Raw genomic sequence first — 21768 nt, forward strand, 5'->3', positions numbered from 1 at the left:
CACCTCTTCTCGATCCTTTCAATTGGTATCAGAGCATTGGTCTCCATTGCTTTGGTTTAAACACCTTTGGAGGAAGATGGGCGAGTCTACGTTGGGGAGTCTTAGACGTAGAGTGCCTATTCTTGATGGAGAGTACTTTCATGAGTGGAAAAATGAGATGCTCGAGATTTTCAATGAATATCATTTGACCAAGTACATTACTACTCCTTGTGCTCGCATTGTTGATCCCTTGCATCCCACACCCGATGAGGATCTTGACATGATTCGCAACCTTAGAACTGTTAATCTTATTACAAGAGGTTTGCCTAGAAATTTGCTTGGTTGCTTGCCAACTCTTGATTGTGCCTACACCATATGGAGATTCCTTGAGGAACATTTTCCAAACTATTCCTTGAAAAACTTAGATGAGATTCTTCATAAGTCTATTGCCTTTAGTAAGATGAGTTCCAATTATCCCAAATTTGGTGATTGTTTCTTTGAGCTTACAAATATTACGAGTGCCAAAGGAGATGTTGGAATCATTAGCAATATCATTTCCAAAGTCATTAGAATTCATAGAGATGAACATTGTCATGGTCATACTTCTAATGAATCACTCTCTCTAGGAATTGATCCACCACATGATGATGTTGAACATGGATACTACGATGATGATGATGGTAGTGACTATGATATTGATGATGCAATGAGACACTTTGATCTTATGGCTAATCTTCACGGCTACATGGCCGGAGGAAAGGAATGGGTTCTTGATAGTGGGTGTACCGATCATATGACTGGAGACAAAGATATGTTTCGTGAGCTTGCTAAAAACGACGGCCCTCGAAAGTATGTCACTTTTGGTGATAACTCAAAGGGTAAGGTGGTTGGCCTTGGTAAGGTGGCCATCTCACATGATAGCTCCATACAAAATGTTATGCTTGTTGAATCTCTTGGCTACAACTTACTTTCCGTATCTAGACTTGTTGACTTTGGTTTCAATGTCCTATTTACTGAAGTAGACTGCCAAGTGTTTCATAGAGATAATCATAAAATGGTCTTTACTGGTACACGAAGAGGTGATCTTTACATTGTTGATTTCACTAAAAAGGCTCAACCTAGAACTTTCCTAATTGCTAAATCCTCGAAAGGTTGGTTGTGGCATAGAAGGTTAGGTCATGTGGGCATGCGAAATCTTGATAAGCTTATTAAAGGTGATCATATCCTTGGAGTAAAAGATGTTATATTTGACAAGGATAGACTTTGTAGTGCTTGTCAAGCAGGAAAACAGGTTGGAGAAAGCCACCCCATGAAGAACATTATGGCCACAAGAAGGCCGCTCGAGCTACTTCATATGTATGTTTTTGGTCCCAATGCCTACAAGAGTCTCGGTGGTAACTCATTCGGTCTAGTTATACTTGATGATTTTTCAAGATTTACGTGGGTGTTCTTTCTTGATGATAAATAAGTCCAAAAGATCTTCAAGAACTTCCCTGGGAAGGCCCAAAATCAATTTGAAGTGAAGATCAAGAAGGTTCAGATCGACAACGGAATGGAGTTCAAGAACGCAAATGTGGATACCTTTCTTGACGAAGAAGGGATTTCACATGAGTTCTCGGCTACGTACACGCCTCAACAAAATGGAGTTGTTGAGAGGAAGAACCGAACTCTTATTGATATGGCGAGGACGATGCTTGATGAGTACAAGACTCCAAAGCACTTTTGGGCAGAAGCCGTTGAGACAGCTTGTCATGCAACAAATCGCTTGTATCTTCACGAGCTACTTGGCAAGACGGCATACGACCTCCTCACCGGTAACAAACCCCAAGTTGGATACTTTCGAGTATTTGGCTCAAAGTGTTACATTCTTGATAAGCATCATCGTTCTAAATTTGCTCCTAAATCTCAAGAAGGTTTCCTACTTGGTTATGGCTCAAACTCTCACACTTACCATGTCTACAACAATTTCACCCGAAAGGTTGAAGAGACGGTAGATGTGAAGTTTGATGAATCTAACGGCTCACAAGTAGAGCAATTGCCAATTGATGTAGGAGATAAAGATCCTTCGGAAGCAATCCAAGACTTTTCTATTGGCAAGATCCATCCAACGGAGGTGAAGGAGAGTACCTCGTCTGTCCAAGTGGAAGCTTCTACTTCAGGACAAGGTGAACCAAGAGTCGACATGAAAGCATCCACGAGTGGGACACACCAAGATGAAGAAAGCGAGGAAGTACACCAAGATGAACCTCATCAACCTTCCTCTCCACCACGACAAGAGAACTACAACATCAACAATGAAGAAGGCCAAGAAGAAGGACAAGATGATGAAGAATATGTTCCACCCCAAGCAAAACAAAAGCTCTCACGAGTTCGAGCAAGAGACGCTAGAGACCATCCCGTCAAGCAAATCTACAATGATATCCAAGCCGAGAGAATCATTCGCTCTAAATCTCGTTTGGCTAATTTTTGTGAACATTATTCATTCATCTCTAGTATTGAACCTATGAAGGTTGAAGAAGCATTGGAAGATCCGGATTGGATAAACGCCATGCATGAAGAGCTACACAACTTTGAGAGAAATCAAGTGTGGACATTGGTCGAGAAGCCCGACAACAACCACAACATCATTGGTACCAAATGGGTGTTTCGCAACAAGCAAGACAAAGATGGTAAATTCGTCCGCAACAAAGCTCGTCTCGTCGCCCAAGGCTACACTCAAGTCGAAGGTATGGACTACGGTGAGTGCTGGTGTCAAAACCGGCGGATCCCGGGTAGGGGGTCCCGAACTGTGCGTCTAAGGCGGATGGTAACAGGAGGCAGGGAACACGATGTTTTACCCAGGTTCGGCCCTCTTGATGGAGTAAAACCCTACGTCCTGCTTGATTTATTCTTGATGATATGAGTATTACAAGAGTTGATCTACCACGAGATCAGAGAGGCTAAACCCTAGAAGCTAGCCTATGGTATGATTGTATGTTGTCCTACGGACTAAAACCCTCCGGTTTATATAGACACCAGAAAGAGCTAGGGTTACACAAGGTCGGTTACAAAGGAGGAGATATACATATCCGTATTGCCTAGCTTGCCTTCCACGCCAAGTAGAGTCCCATCCGAACACAAGACAAAGTCTTCAATGTTGTATCCTCATAGTCTAACAGTCTAGCCAAAGGATATAGTCCGGCTATCCGAAGACCCCCTAATCCAGGACTCCCTCAGTAGCCCCTGAACCAGGCTTCAATGACGATGAGTCCGGCATGCAATATTGTCTTCGGCATTACAAGGTGGGTTCCTCCTCCGAATACACCACGGAAGAATTTGAATACAAGGATAGTGTCCAACCCTGCAAAATAAGTTCCACATACCACCGTAGAGAGAATAATATTTCCACAAATATAATTTGCTGACTTGTTTTGGCAACATGACATTAAGCCATGGCCCGGTGATTATTCGAACCGTTTCCTTTAACTAGCCCTGCACATAGCGCGAGGCAGTTTTTTGACACGTCTTGTCAAAGCAGAGATCGTGTCCCCCTTATTACGGGATTCTCATCAATATGGGCGTGGGTAACCCAACCGTGCCTAGGACTCCTAGATTTTAGGCAAGTCCCAAACGGCCACTAGGAGGACGCTTGATATTCACCCTCTTTATAAAGGGACAAGGCTTTTACTTTTTTCCCTCCCGTGCTCAATCGAATCCTTCCCCTGCCTCGAGTTCTAACACCCAAAGCCCAGGTCAAGTGCTTCGGACCTTCAATCATGTCCGGATCCAGCCTTCAAGGCCGGCGGATGCCCTCCTCCGTTACGGAAGAGGATATCAAGAAGTTGAGGGAGGCCAGATACCTGACTGCCGAGGTTTCGCATCGGCTGCCTGCCCGAGGGCAGGTCATCCCAACTCCCGAACCCAACGAGAACGTTGTGTTCGTCTCCCACTTCCTCCGAGGTCTAGGCCTCACTCTGGATCCCTTTGTTAGGGGTTTGATGTTCTATTACGGGCTAGATTTCCACGATCTAGCCCCGGACTCCTTTCTCCACATTTTGGCATTTATTGTCGTATGTGAGGCCTTCCTCCGCATTACCCCTCACTTAGGCCTGTGGCTCAAGACCTTCGACGTGAAGCCGAAGATGGTCGAGGGGCAGCATGTAGCGTGCAGAGGCGCATTAATAAGCAAGATCGCTGGACCTCCATGGCCAAAGGGTTCCTTTCCAGAGGTGTCCGGATTATGGCAACGGGAGTGGTTTTACATCACAGCTCCCAGAAGTGCCAAGTGGGTGGCTACCCCTGCTTTCCGCTCGGGCCCTCCACCACAACTGATGTCATGGATTAGCAGAGGGATGAGCTGGGGTCCAGCCAAGGATGTGCCTATACTGCAAAGCCGCATTCAAGATCTCTTCGAAAGAGATTTTAGTCTGGTTACGGTGATGCAAGTTATGCTAGTTCATCGAGTCCAGCCTTGCAAATGCCGGCCCCTCCGCATGTGGGAGTTCAACCCAGAAGGACCGCGCACTATTCAGAATTTCCTCGGCCTGACGCACGAGGATATGTATATGTCGGATTTCGGGTTCCGGCAGACCCTTGAGGTTCAAACACTAGGGTGCGCGCGAAGATTTCGCCTCCTACCTACCTGCACCCCTCCGCCATGCCAAGATCTAAACTATGGAAAGAATGACACAGGAGACACAGGGTTTATACTGGTTTGGGCCACCGTTGTGGTGTAATACCCTACTCCAGTGTGTGGTGTGGTGGATTGCCTCTTGGGCTGCTGATGATGAACAATACAAGGGAGAACAGCCTCGCGAGGGTCTGTTCTTGGCTTGGGCGACGAACTGCTCGGAGGAGTTCAATCCCCCTTCTCTCTCTCTACCTCCAGCTAACTGACCCCTTGCTATGCGGGTGGCTGGTCCTATTTATAGAGGCCCTGGTCCTCTTCCCAAATATCGAGCGGGAAGGGAGCCAACATTGGTGGGCTAATTTGAAGGGGGGCAACAAGTATCAGCTATCCTGACAAAAGTAGTCTTCGCCTGCGCAAAGCTCTGGTGATGACGTCGTCTTGGGCTCCACGGTGACCTCCGTCTCGTAGTCCTCCAATAAAACCCACTGCGGAACGCCTTGCCGACGAGGGTCCGTGATGATGAATGATGTCCGCAGTCTCCGCCGTGTATATCTTCCAGTAGTTTCTTCCCTTGCTCCCTGGAGATGCAGCGCGGGGAGACATTGTTTGGTCTCTTCCGGTAGAGCTCTCCATCTTTGATGCAGTATGCCGTGGCCTGGCGTGCCACTCGCTCTGCTTCGTCCTCCTTCTCTGGCAGGGTCCCTTGCATTAGGTAGCTCCGGAGCTCCGCGATCCAACATCCCTCCTGAGGTTCCACCGTCAGGAGCAGGCGTGCTCCCGAGGCCGGGCCACAGGCCGGAGCTCCTCCCGGGGCTGAGCCGTGTTTGATAATGACGGCAGGGCTGAAGGCTTGAAGAGCCGCTCCTCGAAAACGCTAGGCTCCTGAGGTAACTGCCTGGACGCGCGTTTGGCGATGTCACCGGCTTCCTGATTGGTGCCACGGGGCACATGCTGCAACTCCAACCCCCAGAACTGCTTCTCCATCCTGCGGACTTCCGCAAGGTAGGCTTCCATGTGCTCATCCTTCGGCTCGTACACCTTGTTGGAGAAGTTGACAAGGAGCTGCGAATCGCCCTTGATGGTGAGGCGTTTCACCCCCAAGGCAGCTGCGGCCTTCAAGCCTGCTATTAAACCTTCATACTCCGCTATGTTGTTGGAGACCTTTTCACCTTGCTGGAAACAGAGCTGCACAGCGTAATAGAGCTTGTCCTAAGTGGGCGATATAAGCACCGCCCCAGCCCCAGTGCCGTGCCTGGAGAACGCCCCATCGAAGTACATGACCCAGCCTTCTGGCGCCTCGCTTCCTGGGGACAGGGACCGATCCTCGTCGGCCTTGAGGCCTGGCGCCTCCGTCCATTCTGCCACGAAATCTGCCAACGCTGCTCCCTTGATGACTCTGGTCGTGCTGAATTCGAGCTGAAACGCTTGCAGCTCTATGTTCCACTCAGCGACCCTCCCAGCTGAATTGGGGCTCCTGAGCACTCTATCCAGGGGGTATGACAAGACGACCTTGATGGGGTGACCCTGAAAATAGTGCCGCAACTTGCGCGAGGCCACCAGTAGCGCGAGGAGGAGTTTCTGAGGCATGGGGTACCGTGCCCTTGCATCCCGCAACACCGTGCCGACGAAGTACACTGGGTGCTTAACGAGGTGGAGTGCGTCAGTGCTAGTGGCTCCCTTCGGAGACCTAGGCGCCTCTTGAGGCAATGAGGACTCCTGAGACTGGCCATCTGGGAGTGGGGCCTCTTCCGCTTCCGGTGCGCCCCTCTGTGACGGCTGATCCTCCTCAGCCGCTATAGCGGTTTCTGTGGGCCTTCCCCGTTCCTGTTCCGCCTCGTCCCGGGCCGCTACTGCGGTTTTGATTCGACGGTCCTCTCTGACTGCCACCAAGGCTGCGCTGCCGGAGTAGGGAGTGGCGGCGAGGTAAAGCACCAGGGGCTCTTGAGGGCGCGAAGCCACCATGACCGGTGGATTGGTCAGGTATCTCTTGAGATCCTGGAACGCCTTGTCGGCCTCGTCAGTCCACTCGAAGGGCCCCTTTTTCTTCATTAGCTGGAAGAAAGGTAGCGCTCGCTCCCCCAACTTGGAGATGAAGCGCCCTAGCGCGGTCACGTGCCCCGTGAGCTTCTGCATTTCTCTAAGGGTCTTTGGCGGGCTCATGTCTTCCACTGCCTTGACCTTCTCCGGGTTAGCCTCGATGCCTCGGTGGGACACGAGGAAACCCAAGAGCTTGCCCGAGGGGACTCCGAACACACACTTCTCTGGGTTGAGCCGTAGGTTCACTGTGTTGAGGCTCGTGAAGGTTTCCTCCCGAGATTTTACCATGATGTCATCGATGTAAGCTTCGACATTCTTCTCGAGCTGCGGGCCCAGGGTGATGTGCATCAGCCGCTGAAAGGTCACCCCTGCGTTACGCAGCCCGAATGGCATGCATGTGTAGCAGTACACCCCACACGGGGTTAGGAAGGTTGTCTTCTCGACGTCTTCTACCGCCATCTTGATCTGGTGATACCCAGAGAAGGCATCCAGGAAGCACAACAGGTCGCATTCCGCAGTGGAATCGACGATCTGGTCGATGGGGGGGAGCGGGAACGGATCTTGCGGGCACGCTTTGTTGACGTTGGTGAAGTCGACACACATGCGCTCCTTCCCTCCCTTCTTTGGCACAATGACAGGGTTGGCCAACCAATCTGGGTATCGGACCTCGCGAATGACCCCAGCGGCCTCTAATTTGCGGATCTCTTAGACGATGAAGGCCTGCTTTTTTGTGGACTGCCGCCTGGCCTTCTGCTTCACAGGACGCACGTTGGGGCACACATTGAGGTGATGCTAGATTACACTCCTGGGGATCCCTGCCAACTGGTCTGGCTCCCAAGAGAATACCTTCTTGTTTGCGCGCAGGAACCCGACCAGGGCCTCTTCCTGCTCGGGTTTGAGGTGGGCGCCTATGGTGAAAGTGGCGTTGGTGGACCCGTCCTCATCGACGGGTATTTGCTTGGTTTCTGCCTTGTCTTGGGTGAACAACTGCTTCTTCTTTGCGGGCGCAGCTCCCTTGGGCTCGAGGGCCTCCAAGTCGGCGGGCTGTGTCGACGCCGCTGTCTTGAAGACGAGCTTGAGCACCCGCAGAGCGTCCCCGGTGTCCCCGTGCACGGTGAGGACACCGCTGCTCCCGGACATCTTCATGAGGTTGTACGCCAGGTGCGTCACTGCCATGAACTGGGCCAGCGCTGGGTAGCCGAGGATGGCGTTGTAGGGGAGGCCGATGGGGGTGATGTCGAAGTCGACCAGCTCCGTGCGGAAGTTGTCGTAGGTGCCGAAGGTTACTAGGAGCCGGATCTTTCCCAAGGAGCTGGACGATCTGCCCCCAACGCCTGAGAAGGGCCGGCTGGGTTGCTGCCGCTCCTGGGGTATGCAGAGGAGATTGAAGGCCTCGACCGAGAGCATGCTGAGGCCCGCGCCGCCATCAATGAGGGTTCTGGTGACGGTCACCTGGCAGATGGTGGGGGTGCACAGCATGGGGAGCGCACCCAAGCAGGCCGAGTTGGAGGGGTGGTCCTCTGAGCTGAAGGTCAGGCCGGTCTCGGGCGCCGCCTGATCCAGGGGAGCCCCCTGCCGCGTGGAAGCGGCGCTGACCCGACGGATGAATGGCTTGACGTGGTGACTTGTGGGCGGCGCCTGCGAGCCGCCCAAGAGGTTGTGGGGCTCCATGGGCGCGTGGAGCGCGTGAGGCGAAGAACTAGCTGGGGTGAGCGTGGGAGTTGCGGTGCGGCCGTCTTGCCGCACGGACAGATGTTGGGACGATGCTTGCTGCCCGTCCCCCGTCAGGCCGGTGGCGGCGTTGACGGCAGGTAACGGGGAACGGCGAGGACGCCCGCCGACAGGGGCCATCTGGGCGACGCGGGAAGCGGGCGCGGTCCGGCGCTCTGCGCGGGCCCGACGAGCGTCAGACATGGGCGTGATGGTCGGAGGAGAACGGGGTGGTGGTAGACGAATTCCGGTGCACCCCTACCTGGCGCGCCAAATGTCGAATTTCAGGTTCCGGCAGACCCTTGAGGTTCGAACACTGGGGTGTGCGCGGAGATTTCGCCTCCTACCTACCTGCACCCCTCCGCCATGCCAGGATCTAAACTATGGAAAGAACAACACAGGAGACACAGGGTTTATACTGGTTCGGGCCACCGTTTTGGTGTAATACCCTACTCCAGTGTGTGGCGTGGTGGATTGCCTCTTGGGCTGCTGATGATGAACAATACAAGGGAGAACAGCCTCGCGAGGGTCTGTTCTTGGCTTGGGCGATGAACTGCTCGGAGGAGTTCAGTCCCCCTTCTCTCTCTCTGCCTCCAACTAACTGACCCCTTGCTATGCGGGTGGCTGGTCCTATTTATAGAGGCCCTGGTCCTCTTCCCAAATATCAAGCGGGAAGGGAGCCAACATTGGCGGGCTAATTTGAAGGGGGACAACAAGTATCAGCTATCCTGACAAAAGTAGTCTTCGCCTGCGCAAAGCTCTGGTGATGACACCGTCTTGGGCTCCACGGTGACCTCCGTCTCGTAGTCCTCCTGGTCTTGGTCTTGTTGCACCAAAGTGGCAACCTTTGCCTGATGCCTCTGTACTCCGCGGCTGTGCTTGCCCCCTTTGCACCAAAGAGGAAAGGAGGACGCTGCGCGGGCTGGCACCCGCCTGGCGCCCTGAGTCGTCATGGCTTGCGTCACGGGCACCTCGTGAGGTACCCCGCCTTGATCTCTCCGCCTCCTCGTGAGACAGCCTGACGAGGCCGTGCCTGAGGAAGCCCCGTGTCGTCCGCCCCGTGAGGCTTGGCCCCTCGCGAGGGTCTTGGGTTTGTGTTGGTGAAGACGGGCCGTGCTGGGCCCCCCTTTGAGCCACGCTGTAGGCCGCAGGCAGGCAAGTCTGGGGACCCCCGTTCCCAGAACGCCGACAGTATAAATCATTCTTTGGACCCCAAATAGAGTGTCCGGATACTACCGAGGATGTGGGCCTGAGCAGCAACCGCACCGCCGACCAAGTGAGTAATCCTCTAGCCGAACACACCGTCTTTCATTTATCATGACGTCATTCTGAGAAATCGCTCTTTGACCAGGACTGGCTAACAAAGGCGAAGATGATTCGGTGTTCGGCCCCCCTTCCCGAGGGTTTGGACAATCCGGTACTGGAAAAGATGCTCGAGCTAGCACCTTGCCCAGAGCCCTCAAAGGAAGATAAAGGGGGGAATAATGACGGCGAAAGCGGGCCCCCATTGCTACCAATTCCAACCGAGGGAATGAGTGCCTCCATGAAGGAGGATAACCAAGGGGAAGAATCTGACCTTCTCTCGCTTCGGGGAAGGAAGAGGACTGCCTCTGAAAATCCGGAAACCAAGGTTTCCAAACGGGAGAAGAAATCTCCACCAGAGGGTCCTTCCTTGGAGGGTTCTCTTGCCGCACAAAGTCCGCGCGGGGATCAGCCCTCTAATGAGTTGTAAGTAATCAAAAAGTACTTTAATAGTGAAGATATACTACCTTACCTCTGAGGAAAATAACTGAAGCATTTATCTTGCAATTCGGATCTTAGCCCTTCTCAGCAAAGCTCCTCTTCGGGGGATCTTCTTCCAGAGATGATGGAGAGCGAAACGCCTCCCCTGGACTCCTCCGCTCAAGAAGCGGGCGACCTTGAAGTGTCATCTCGGAGGGCCTCCCCGGATCCGGTGAGGCCAGAAGATAATCCTATGGTCACCCGGAGTCCCCAGTATCCGGCTCTTGAAGAGAGCAAACAGAAGAGTCCGGCACCGTCTGCTATGCGGCCGGACGTACTGAGGGAGCTGTTGGAGCGAGCGGCCATCTCAGAAGAACACCGTATGTTGATGGGTACGGTGATGGAAAGAATTTCGTCCGCCGAAAGCGGATTGCATGAGGCCTTTATGAGTCTACTGACGGGCTTTGAGGTACGTGAAATGATATACTTTTTGATAGTACCGCACATTTTAGGTGTGCCCTGTGTAGATAGTAGCCCCTGAGACTCTAGTTGTCGTCGAGAAAGACGGGGAACAGAGGATCGTAGTCCCAGGTAATAATCAAACCGCCTTTATGTGCAGGTGGCTGGAGCTCCGATGGCTGGCCGGACTCATGAGATTGCCAAACTAAAGCGACAACTAGATGTGGCGGATGCCGACATTGAGCTTGTTAATAAGCGGCTTGATGAGGCACAGGGTAAGTGATATTTTCTGGTGAATGTCACATAGTAAGAGCAGCGTAACGCCAGTATCTTTAATATGTTATGACTACAGATGGAGCCGCCACCGTGGAGACCCTTCGGGCGGAACTTGCCCGAGCCAAGGAACAAGCAAGAATTAGTAATGCGGCTGCTTTAAAGGCGGCCGAAGAGTTAAGAGCCGAAAAGGCTGCGCATTGCGAGAGCAAAGATAAAGTGGCCAAGATGGCCGTGAAGTTAAAAGACACTGCCGACCGTTGCCAGTTCCTTGAAGAAGAAAACCGCGCGAGGGCGACGGACCTCGAGAAGGCCACAATGGCGACCAAGGACACCCGCTCTGCCATGAGAGCGAAGAAGGAGGAACTGCGTGAAGCCGGGGATATTGCGGCTGGGAAGCCCTTTATGCTGCGGAGGAAGTTCGGAGATCCGCGGTATGCCCCTCTGGATCGGCTGTGGAGTTCGGCAGACGCATATATGGACTTGGCGGCGAGCGCTGTCGATGCGGCCGAATACTTTCGAGATCAAACATATCGTGAAGTGGACAAGCTATTCTGGTTGCAGTTTAACGTTCCAGAGCGTCCGCTTCCACTAACTGATCAGCTTGCCGAATGGGCAGAACTCAATAGATTGTCCGGACTTGCCATGAGGTCCGTCGTAGATCATTTGTGGCCGGAAAAGCCGAAGCCGAACAGCTATTTCAGCTTAGTGCAGCAGTTCCTTGGTGCGGTGCCGCGCATCAATGCGATGAAAAGGTCGGTGTGTATAGAAGGCTCGCGGATGGCCTTTGCCTGTGTCAAAGCATACTGGGTGGAGATGGATGCCACTACTGTTGCGGCACAGGGTTCGGCCATAGGCCGAGTGGCTGCCGAGCACTATTTCGAAGAAGTTCTAGAGGGTGCTCGTTTGATAGAGACCCAGTGCTCGAAGAATATTATGTTTGAGTGACATGTATTCCCATTGTAAAAACAATGTTTATGAAATTTATTAAGGCTATTGAGGGAGTCCTGGATTAGGGGGTGTTCGGGTAGCCGGACTATACCTTCAGCCGGACTCCTGGACTATGAAGATACAAGATTGAAGACTTCGTCCCGTGTACGGATGAGACTTTCCTTGGCGTGGAAGGCAAGCTTGGCGATGCGGATATTCAAGATCTCCTACCATTGTAACCGACTCTGTGTAACCCTAACCCTATCCAGTGTCTATATAAACCGGAGGGTTGTAGTCCGTAGGCAATCAACTCCATATACAACAATCATACCATAGGCTAGCTTCTAGGGTTCAGCCTCCTTGATCTCGTGGTAGATCTACTCTTGTACTACCCATATCATCAATATTAATCAAGCAGGACGTAGGGTTTTACCTCCATCAAGAGGGCCCGAACCTAGGTAAAACATCGTGTTCCCTGTCTCCTGTTACCATCCGGCCTAGACGCACAGTTCGGGACCCACTACCCGAGATCCGCCGGTTTTGACACCGACATTGGTGCTTTCATTGAGAGTTCCTCTGTGTCGTCGCCCTTAGGCCCGATGGCTCCTTTGATCATCAACAACGATACGGTCCAGGGTGAGACTTTTCTCCCCGAACAGATCTTCGTCTTCGGCGGCTTCACTCTGCGGGCCAATTCGCTCGGCCACCTGGAGCAGATCGAAAGCTACGCCCCTGGCCATCAAGTCAGGTTTGGAAGCTTAAACTACATGACTGACATCCGCGGAGACTTGATCTTCAACAGGTTCGAGCCACGGCCAAGCGCGTCGCACTATCTCGAGGGGCATGATCTAGCTCTACCTCCGGACAGTGTCCTGGAGGCCGCACACGCATCGGTTCCGACCCCTAACTCGGAGCCTATTGCGCCAATCGAGGATGAGCGGTTGGACGTCACCTCGGGGGCTGCGATCTCAAAGGTGATCGAGCCGAACGCTAGCCCCGCACTCTGCATGATCCGTGACTCTGAGGATCCGGACTCCTTTCTGAACTCCGAACCCCCCGCTCCCCTGCCGGTCGAATCTGATTGGGCGCCGATAATAGAGTTCACCACCGCAGACATCTTTCAGCACTCGCCTTGTGGCGATATCCTGAACTCTCTCAAGTCTCTCTCCTTATCAGGAGAGCCCTGGCCGAACTATGGTCAGCGAGGATGGGATACGAACGATGAAGAAATTCAAAGCCCACCCACCACCCACTTGGTAGCCACTGTCGACAATTTAAACGACGTGCTCAACTTCGACTCCGGAGACATCGACAGCATGGATGACGATGCAGGAGATACCGACGAACCAACTCCCATAGGGCATTGGACAGCCACCTCATCTCACGATGTGTACATGGTGGATACCCCTAAAGGAAGCGACAACGAGGAAAAAGGGGATGGGACGGGAGATCGACCCCCCGAAAAGCAATCAAAGCGTCGGCGTAAACGCCGACCCAAGCCCCGCCTCGACAAAAACCCAGCCATAGAGCAGGACGAGCCGGTAGACGACGAGCAGGCCTTAGAGCAACCGTCCGAACAGGGCAACATGGATAGAAAAACCGAACATCCCTCCTCCAGCGAAAACGGCATTCCGGACGACCTCACGCCGAATAAACCTATGGAGCAGAAGAACCTCCACGAGAGGCTCGTTGCAACTGCACGCAGCCTAAAAAAGCAGAAGCGGAAGCTAAAAACAGCGGAAGATGCACTCCGGATTAGATGGAGCAAAGTAATCAATACCACAGATAAGTACGGCGACAGTCGCCGCACTAAAATCTACCCGAAAAGAAAGCTACTGCCTGAATTCGACGAAGAGGCCCTAGAGCCCTCGCATTCAAAAAATGAAAAAGCCACACAGTCGGATAGACGACCCCATAAAGCGGCAAGCGGCACCGCACCTAAATCGGCATGCGACCCACTTAAGGATTCGCATCATGGCCCAGTCAGGTCCATTTATGGGCCAAGAAAGCAAGCTCTCGTAAGCAACGCTATGAAGCCATCATCAAAATCCGGCACACCCAAATACAGGGGCGCCGCACACCCCCTATGTTTCACCGATGAGGTCCTGGACTATGAATTCCCAGAGGGATTCAAACCTGTAAACATAGAGGCATATGATGGAACAATAGACCCTGGAGTTTGGATCGAGGATTATATCCTCCACATATACATGGCTAGAGGAGATGATCTCCACGCCATAAAATATCTACCCCTTAAGCTTAAAGGGCCAGCCCGGCATTGGCTTAAAAGCCTTCCCGAAAACACAATTGGAAGCTGGGAAGAGCTTGAGGATGCTTTCTGAGCAAACTTTCAAGGGACCTATGTCCGCCCTCTGGATGCAGACGATCTTAGTCACATAACTCAACAACCCGGAGAATCAGCTCGGCAGTTATGGAATAGATTCCTCACTAAAAAGAATCAGATAGTCGACTGTCCGGACGCTGAAGCCTTAGCAGCTTTCAGGCATAACGTCCGAGACGAATGGCTCGCCAGACACCTCGGCCAAGAAAAGCCAAGAACAATGGCCGCACTAACAAGCCTCATGACCCGCTTTTGTGCAGGGGAGGACAGCTGGTTGGCAAGGTGCAGCCCCAGCGACCCAAGTACATCCGAAACTAGGGATGGAAACGGAAAACCGCGACGCAACAAGGACCGTCGCTGGACTAAGGACAAAAGTCCGAAGAGCACGGCAGTCAATGCCGGATTCAAAGGCTCACGACAAAAACAGGAAAAATCGCCCCCCCAGGATAACAGGGACGATCCATCCAACCTAAATAAAATCCTGGACAGGATATGTCAGATACACAGTACTCCCGGGAAGCCTGCTAACCATACCCACAGAGACTGTTGGGTTTTCAAACAATCCGGCAGACTCAATGCTGAACACAAGGGGCTCGACACACCAAGCGAAGACGAGGACGAACCCCAAAAGCAGAGCACCAGGAAACAAAAGAACTTCCCATAAGAAGTAAAAACAGTGAACTCACTTCACATAACAAAACGTGCGGCGCCCGTAAAGGTACGCACCACACGGCTCATCCCCAAAGGGTCCTGCCACTGGTTGTCAAAACCGATCATCTTCGATCAGCTAGATTATTCTAGGAATATCAAGAATGTAGGATGGACTGCCTTGATACTCGATCCAATAATTGGCGGACTCCAGTTTTTAAATGTCCTTATGGACGGCGCCAATGGACTAAACCTGATATATCAGGATACAATCCAGCACATGGGGATAAACCCAGCAAGAATCCGCCGCAACAAAACCTCCTTTCAAGGGGTAATACCTGGTCCAGAGACCCATTGTATGGGTTTTCTTTGGCTCAAAGTCATATTCGGCTATGCCGATAACCTCTGCCGTGAAAAGCTGACCTTCCATATCGTCCCATTCTCAAGTCGCTATCAAGCACTACAGGGACGCGAAGCTTTCGCTCGCTTTAACGCAATACCGCATTATGCATCTCTTACGCTTAAGATGCCCGGTCCACGAGGCATCATCTCTTTGAAGGGGAAGCACTAAAGTGCGCCTCCCCAAGCGGAGGACTGTGCGGCCGCTTTGACAGCCCCACAACAAAATGGCCTCACCGGCCAAAAAACTTCGAAATAGGTCATTCAAGACCACGAACGCGGATAGACGAGTTTGGTGCAAAATCATCATTGATGCAGGCCTAGAAGCCATATACCCCCGCACTAGGGGCTCCACGGATATACAATAAGAGACAATAAAGCTCAATCTTATATATCTTACTTTATACTTTGCTTATTTTAAACTTTTTCGGCACGACCCATTTTCAACTCAGTTCCTCTCTTTTACAGATGAACGCCATGCGGCGCCCGTCCAAGATATGGCACAACGGAGACATAGGCGCAGACGTGCAGTAGGGATCCGTCTTAAAGGATTCTTTTTAGATTAAGACCCTGCATAAACCTTTTTTACTGTCTCTTGTTGCTACACATCCCCTGGTTTTTTTGTTTCTGATATAACCAAGGAGGAGGCTGGCGTCTTGGCATGTGGCCACGTCAGAATTTTTGCACGTACCTGGACACTAGGGGCTTTTTTAATAAAGAGTGTTGTTTCGCCCGCACTCATAAAGACCGAACACCTTAGGGAGTGTTCGGCGTCGCGGGTTTTGGCATTATATGCATCAGCTCTGAATCATGTCTTTGGTCAAATGTTGGTTGCCCGGCTCCTGAGTTCGGCTACCTTACGTTCCGCTCTATCGGCTAAGGTAGCACCAGGAGAACTACTGCGATTGTGCCCCGGTTCGGCCGGGCGAGCACCTCAGTAGAGAAAGCCGAAAACTGACTGTCATGATGTAGCGTGAGACTGGTCAGCCACTCGATGACCTATCAGAATCTATCGGATTCCTCCGCTTTAATGAAGGGCCGCTTCCCGGTCAGGCACATACGCGGCCCGAACTCGGACGAGCGCAGTTGCCACCAAGGGGCTACCTAAATAGTCTCACTGTCAAGCTCCTATGGCTAAGTGAAAGTGTTAAAGCATTATAGTCCGGTTGCCTGGCCCGCTGCGCTATCACCTCCTTTGTAGGACCAAGACGTTGGGTTAAGTGTGAAAATGCGTCTTCTGCGAGCACCCCCGCACTATGTGCGTGGGGGCTGAAGCCAACGACTACCATCTTTCAGATTCTATATATATATATATATATATATATATATATATATATATATATATTAAAACGGCCGCACAGGAGGTGTTCCCAATACTTGGAGGCACAAGTATAAAAAAGGCCACTACAGTCTATCAAAATATTACTTTATAATTACATATGCTATCATAACATAGCATCTTTCGGGCACTGCATCTCTATTACACGAGCGCCTTCAAGAACTTCCTGAAAATAGTGCTCGGAGGGTACTTGGCTTTTGTCCGAATCTCGGGACGCAACAACGGTGGTCTCCATCTCTGCCCAGTATGTCTTAACACGGGCAAGAGCCATCCTAGCGCCCTCTATGCATGCTAACCTCTTCATTGCATTTATACGCGGCACCGCGTCAAGGAATTGCTGCACCAAGCTGAAATAACTCTTCGGCTCCGATCTCCCCGGCCACAGGTGACCCATGACGTACTTCATGGCGAGTCCAGACAACCTATTCAGTTCGGCCCATTGAACCAAACGATCATCCACTGCCAGTGGACGCTCTGGATTGTGAAACTGCGACCAGAAAAGCTTTTCCACTTCGCGATCTTTCTGATCTCGAAAGTGTTTGGTCGCATCAGCAGCACTCGCTGCCAAGTCCAGATAGGTATCCCCACACTCCACATCCGGTCCAATGGAGCAAACTTCGGATCACAAAATTTCCTTCGCAGCATAAAGGGCTTTCCAGCCGCAATCTGTTCGGCCTGACGTAGCTCCTCCTTCACAGCTCTCATCGTAGAGCGCGCGTCCTTGGCATTGGCAACGGCCTTCTCTAAGTCCGTATGTTTCTCCTGGTCTTCTTTTTCAAGAAGTTTGTAACGGTCTATAGCGCTTTTTAACTTTTCGGCCATCTCGGCCATCTCTTCCTTGCTTCGGCAATGAGCAGCCTGTTCGGCTCTCAGCTCTTCAAGGGCTTTCCTGGTGGCCGCATCACTTTCGCTGGCTTGTTCTTTAGCTCGGGCAAGTTCTGCCCTAAGACTCTCCACAGCGGCCGCACCATCTACGTCAAGCACACACATCGTAAGACACAGGCATAAAACTGTTCTTACCTGATGCCGCCCGAGGAATTACATACCTTGAGCCTCATCAAGCCGCTTATTGACAAGCGTGATGTCGGCATCTGCCACGTCCAGTCGCCGCTTTAGTTCGGCAAAATCGTCAGTTCGGCTCGATTCCGGACACCCTGCCGCCTACATTCAAAGGCGACATCTTAGACCTGGGATTATGATCCTCCGCGTGCTGTCATTTCTTGACGACGCGCAGAGTCTCAGGGGCTACTATCTACACAGGGCACATCTTACTCATGCGCAACTGACAAAAGTATACATTATCTAATGTACCTCGAAACCCGTCAGTAAACTTTTGACGGCCTCATACAATCCGCTCTCTACGAATGAAATCCTTTCAATCACCGTGCCCATCAATGTGCGGTGCTCCTCTGAGATAGAAGCTCGCCCCAGCATAATCTTTAGCTCCTCCGGCCGAGCACCAGATGGTGCCGGGCTCGTCCCATGAGCTCTTTTGAAGGCCGGACACAGAGAACCTCGGGGGGGGGGGGGCGCATAGCCACCTTCCGCCCCTGCCGGATTTGGAGAAACCCTCCACGACGACACCTCAGGGTCGCCCGCCTCGCTAGGCGGCACGGCAGGGGGAGGCGTCCCACTCTCCATCATCTCCGGAAGGAGATCCCCCGAAGACGAGCTCTGCTGAGAAGGGCTGAGGTCCGAGCTACAAGATAAAGGTTTGGTTAATCTTCTCAGATATAAATCAAGGACTTCCCTCATCCCTCAAAAGGAAAATCTTTTCTCCACTTACGGCTCGCTGGAGGGCTGATCCCCTTGAGGGCGTAGTCCGGCCGAGGAACTCCCCGGCGTCAGACCCTCTGACGAGGATTTTCTCCCCCGTTTCGAGGCCATGGTTTCCGGGTCATCAGAGGCGGCTCTCTTCTTCCCCTTAGGAGAGGAATTATCGGTTCCTCCCTTCGGAGCAGCCTCCTTCGAGGAGGCCGTAGCTTCCTTGTCCTCCCCCTCCAAAGGCATTATCTCTAGCGTCCTGACCAGCACAGGATCCGGCCTGGTTTGAGGAAGGGGAGCCAGACACCTGATCAGCTTTGCCTTCGCTATCCACTCCTGTTTAAAAGGACGACTCTTTTAGGGGCAGGTTTATGACAATTATACGGATATAAGGTCCGGGCACAAGGTTGCTTACTTGAGTATCCGGGCAATTGCAGCTTAGGCCTGCGTCCTCGGTTAAATCCGGACACATCTCTTGTGATCCGAAGAACAGTCTATACATCTCCGCGGGCGTTGCGCCCATAAAATTCTGGAGAGCTCCCGGTCCCTCTGGATTAAACTCCCACAAGCGAAGGGGGCGACGTTTGCCGGGCAATATTCGGCGAATCAGCATGACCTGTGTCACCTTGACCAAGCTGAGGTCTCCTTCCAAGAGATCCTTAATTCGGCCCTGTAACAGGGGCACGTCTTTGGGCAAACCCCAATCTAACCCTCTGTTAACCCATGACGCTAGCCGTGGTGGGGGACCCGAGCGAAAGGCAGGAAGCGCCACCCACTTGGTGCTCCGGGAAGTGGTGATATAAAACCACTCTCGTTGCCACAATCCTAGCTCCTCTTGAAAAGAGCCCTCGGGGCATGGAGCATTAGCATTTTTGCTTATAACAGCGCCTCCACACTCTGCGTGCCGTCCCTTGATCATCTTCGGCTCCACTTTGAAAGTCTTGAGCCATAATCCGAAGTGAGGGGTAACACGGAGGAACGCTTCGCATACAATGATAAACGAGGAGATATGGAGGATGGACTCCGGAGCTAAGTCGTGGAATTCCAGACCATAATAAAACAACAGTCCCCTCACAAAGGGGTCCATCGGGAAGCCTAACCCCCGAAGGAAGTGAGACATGAACACTACGCTCTCACCGGGCTGGGGACTGGGGATAGCCTGCCTTTGAGCAGGCAACCTGTGCAAAATTTCGGCGGTCAAGAACTTAGCCTCTCTCAACTTTAGCACGTCCTCCCCCGTGACGGAGGAGGGCATCCATCGGCCTTGAAGGTCGGAACCGGACATTATCGAAGGTCTGAGGCGCCCGGAATCTGGAGCCTAGGGTGTTGGAACTCGAGGCGACGGGCGAAGTTGTTTTGGGATTGGAGAAAAGGAGTAAGGCCCTGGTCTCTTTATAAGAGGTTGAATACCAGGAGCCCTCCCCGTAACCATTTGGGACTCGCCTTTAATCGAGAAAACATGCTAACAGGCACGATTGGGTTACCCACGTCCGTATTGATGAGAACCCCGTAAAAGGGGGGCACACGATCTCTGCTTTGACAAGACGTGCCAAGGAAACCGCCTCGCAAAACACGCTGAGGTGGAAAAGTGAAAACGATTCGAGTAAAGGACTTAGCTGTAGTGTGATGACGCACTGCGGAATACGTCAGCAGATTTGATTTGTGTTAATATTATTCTCTCTATGGCAATATGAGGAAGCTTATTTTGCAGAGCCGGACACTATTCTTGGTGTTTACAATCTTCTATGAAGGACTTGGAGGAGGAACCCGCCTTGCAATGCCGAAGACAATTTGCGCGCCGGACTCGTCGTCATTAAAGCCTGGTTCAGGCGCTATTGAGGGAGTCCTGGATTAGGGGGTGTTCGGGTAGCCGGACTATACCTTCAGTCGGACTCCTGGACTATGAAGATACAAGATTGAAGACTTCGTCCCGTGTCCGGATGGGACTTTCCTTGGCGTGGAAGGCAAGCTTGGCTATGCGGATATTCAAGATCTCCTACCATTGTAACCGACTCTATGTAACCCTAACCCTATCCGGTGTCTATATAAACCGGAGGGTTGTAGTCTGTAGGCAATCAACTCCATATACAACAATCATACCATAGGCTAGCTTCTAGGGTTCAGCCTCCTTGATCTCGTGGTAGATCTACTCTTGTACTACCCATATCGTCAATATTAATCAAGCAGGACGTAGGGTTTTACCTCCATCAAGAGGGCCCGAACCTGGGTAAAACATCATGTTCCCTGCCTCCCGTTACCATCCGGCCTAGACGCACAGTTCGGGACCCACTACCCGAGATCCGTCGGTTTTGACACCGACAGCTGTATTTATACTTTTGCCTGAAAGTAATATGATGCCTCCTGTGCGGCTGTTTATGTATATATGTATATAACCTGAAAGATTGCAGTCGTCGGCTTCAACCCCCACGCATATAATGTGGAGGTGTTCGCAGAAGATGCGTGTTCACACTTAATCCAACGTCTTGGTCCTATTAAGGAGGTGATAGCGCAGCGAACAAGGCAACCGGACTATAATGTTTAACACTTTCACTTAGCCATAGGAGTTTGACGGTGGGGCTACTATATAGCCCCTGGTGGCTCCGCACTCTCCCGAATTCGGGGTGCGTACACGCCTGGCCGGGAAACGGCCCTTCGTTAAGGCGGAGGAATTCTAACATTCCGATAGGTCATCGAGTGGTTGACCAGTCTCATGCTATATCATGACAGTCAGTTTTCGGCTTTCTCTACTGAGGTGCTCGTCCGGATGAACCGGGTCACAATCGCAGTAGTTCTCCTGGTGCCTCCTTAGCCGATAGAGCGGAACGTAAGGCAGCAAAACATAGGAGCCGGGCAAACCCAACATTTGACCAAAGACATGATTCGGAGCTGCTGCATATAAGGCCAAACTCGCGACGCCGAACACTCCCTAAGGTATTCTGTCTTTATGGTATAAACCGGGCCTAATCAGTGCCCTTTGTAAGAAGCCCCTGGTGTCCAGGTACGTGCATTTTTCTGACGTGGCCACATGCCAAGACGTCAGCATCCTTCTCAATAGTACTGAGAATCCGAGGGATGTGTATCAACAAGAGACAGTAAGAAAGGTTTACGCAGGGTCTTAATCTAAAAAGAATCCTTGGAACGGGTCCCTGCTGCACGTCTGCGCCTGTATCTCCATTGTGCCGTATTCTGGACGGGTGTAGCACGATGGTCATCTGTAAAAGGGAGGAACTTAGGTGAAAAGTTGTCGTGCAAAAAGGTAGGTTTAAAGAACCATGTACAATTCAAGATGAGTAAGAGTTGCCACTTGTCTAGACGCGTTGAGCCCCTTGTATTATTAATAGAGGTGTGGCCATCAAACTTGTATGAATTACATATAGCTGCGTCTGACTCGTCTAACCGTGTCCGTAGTCTTGACGACCTAGCGAATGCTTTAGTTGGTGAGGCCGTTTTAGTGTGCGGCTGCCAAGGCAGCCGCACTCTCTTCGGCGCGCAGGGATCGCTCAATATTTCCATTTACTATAATGATGCCACGTGGACCTGGCATCTTGAGCGTGAGGT

The sequence above is a fragment of the Triticum dicoccoides genome, chromosome 4A, assembly GCF_002162155.2.
Source record: "Triticum dicoccoides isolate Atlit2015 ecotype Zavitan chromosome 4A, WEW_v2.0, whole genome shotgun sequence".
Classification (NCBI taxonomy): domain Eukaryota; kingdom Viridiplantae; phylum Streptophyta; class Magnoliopsida; order Poales; family Poaceae; genus Triticum; species Triticum dicoccoides.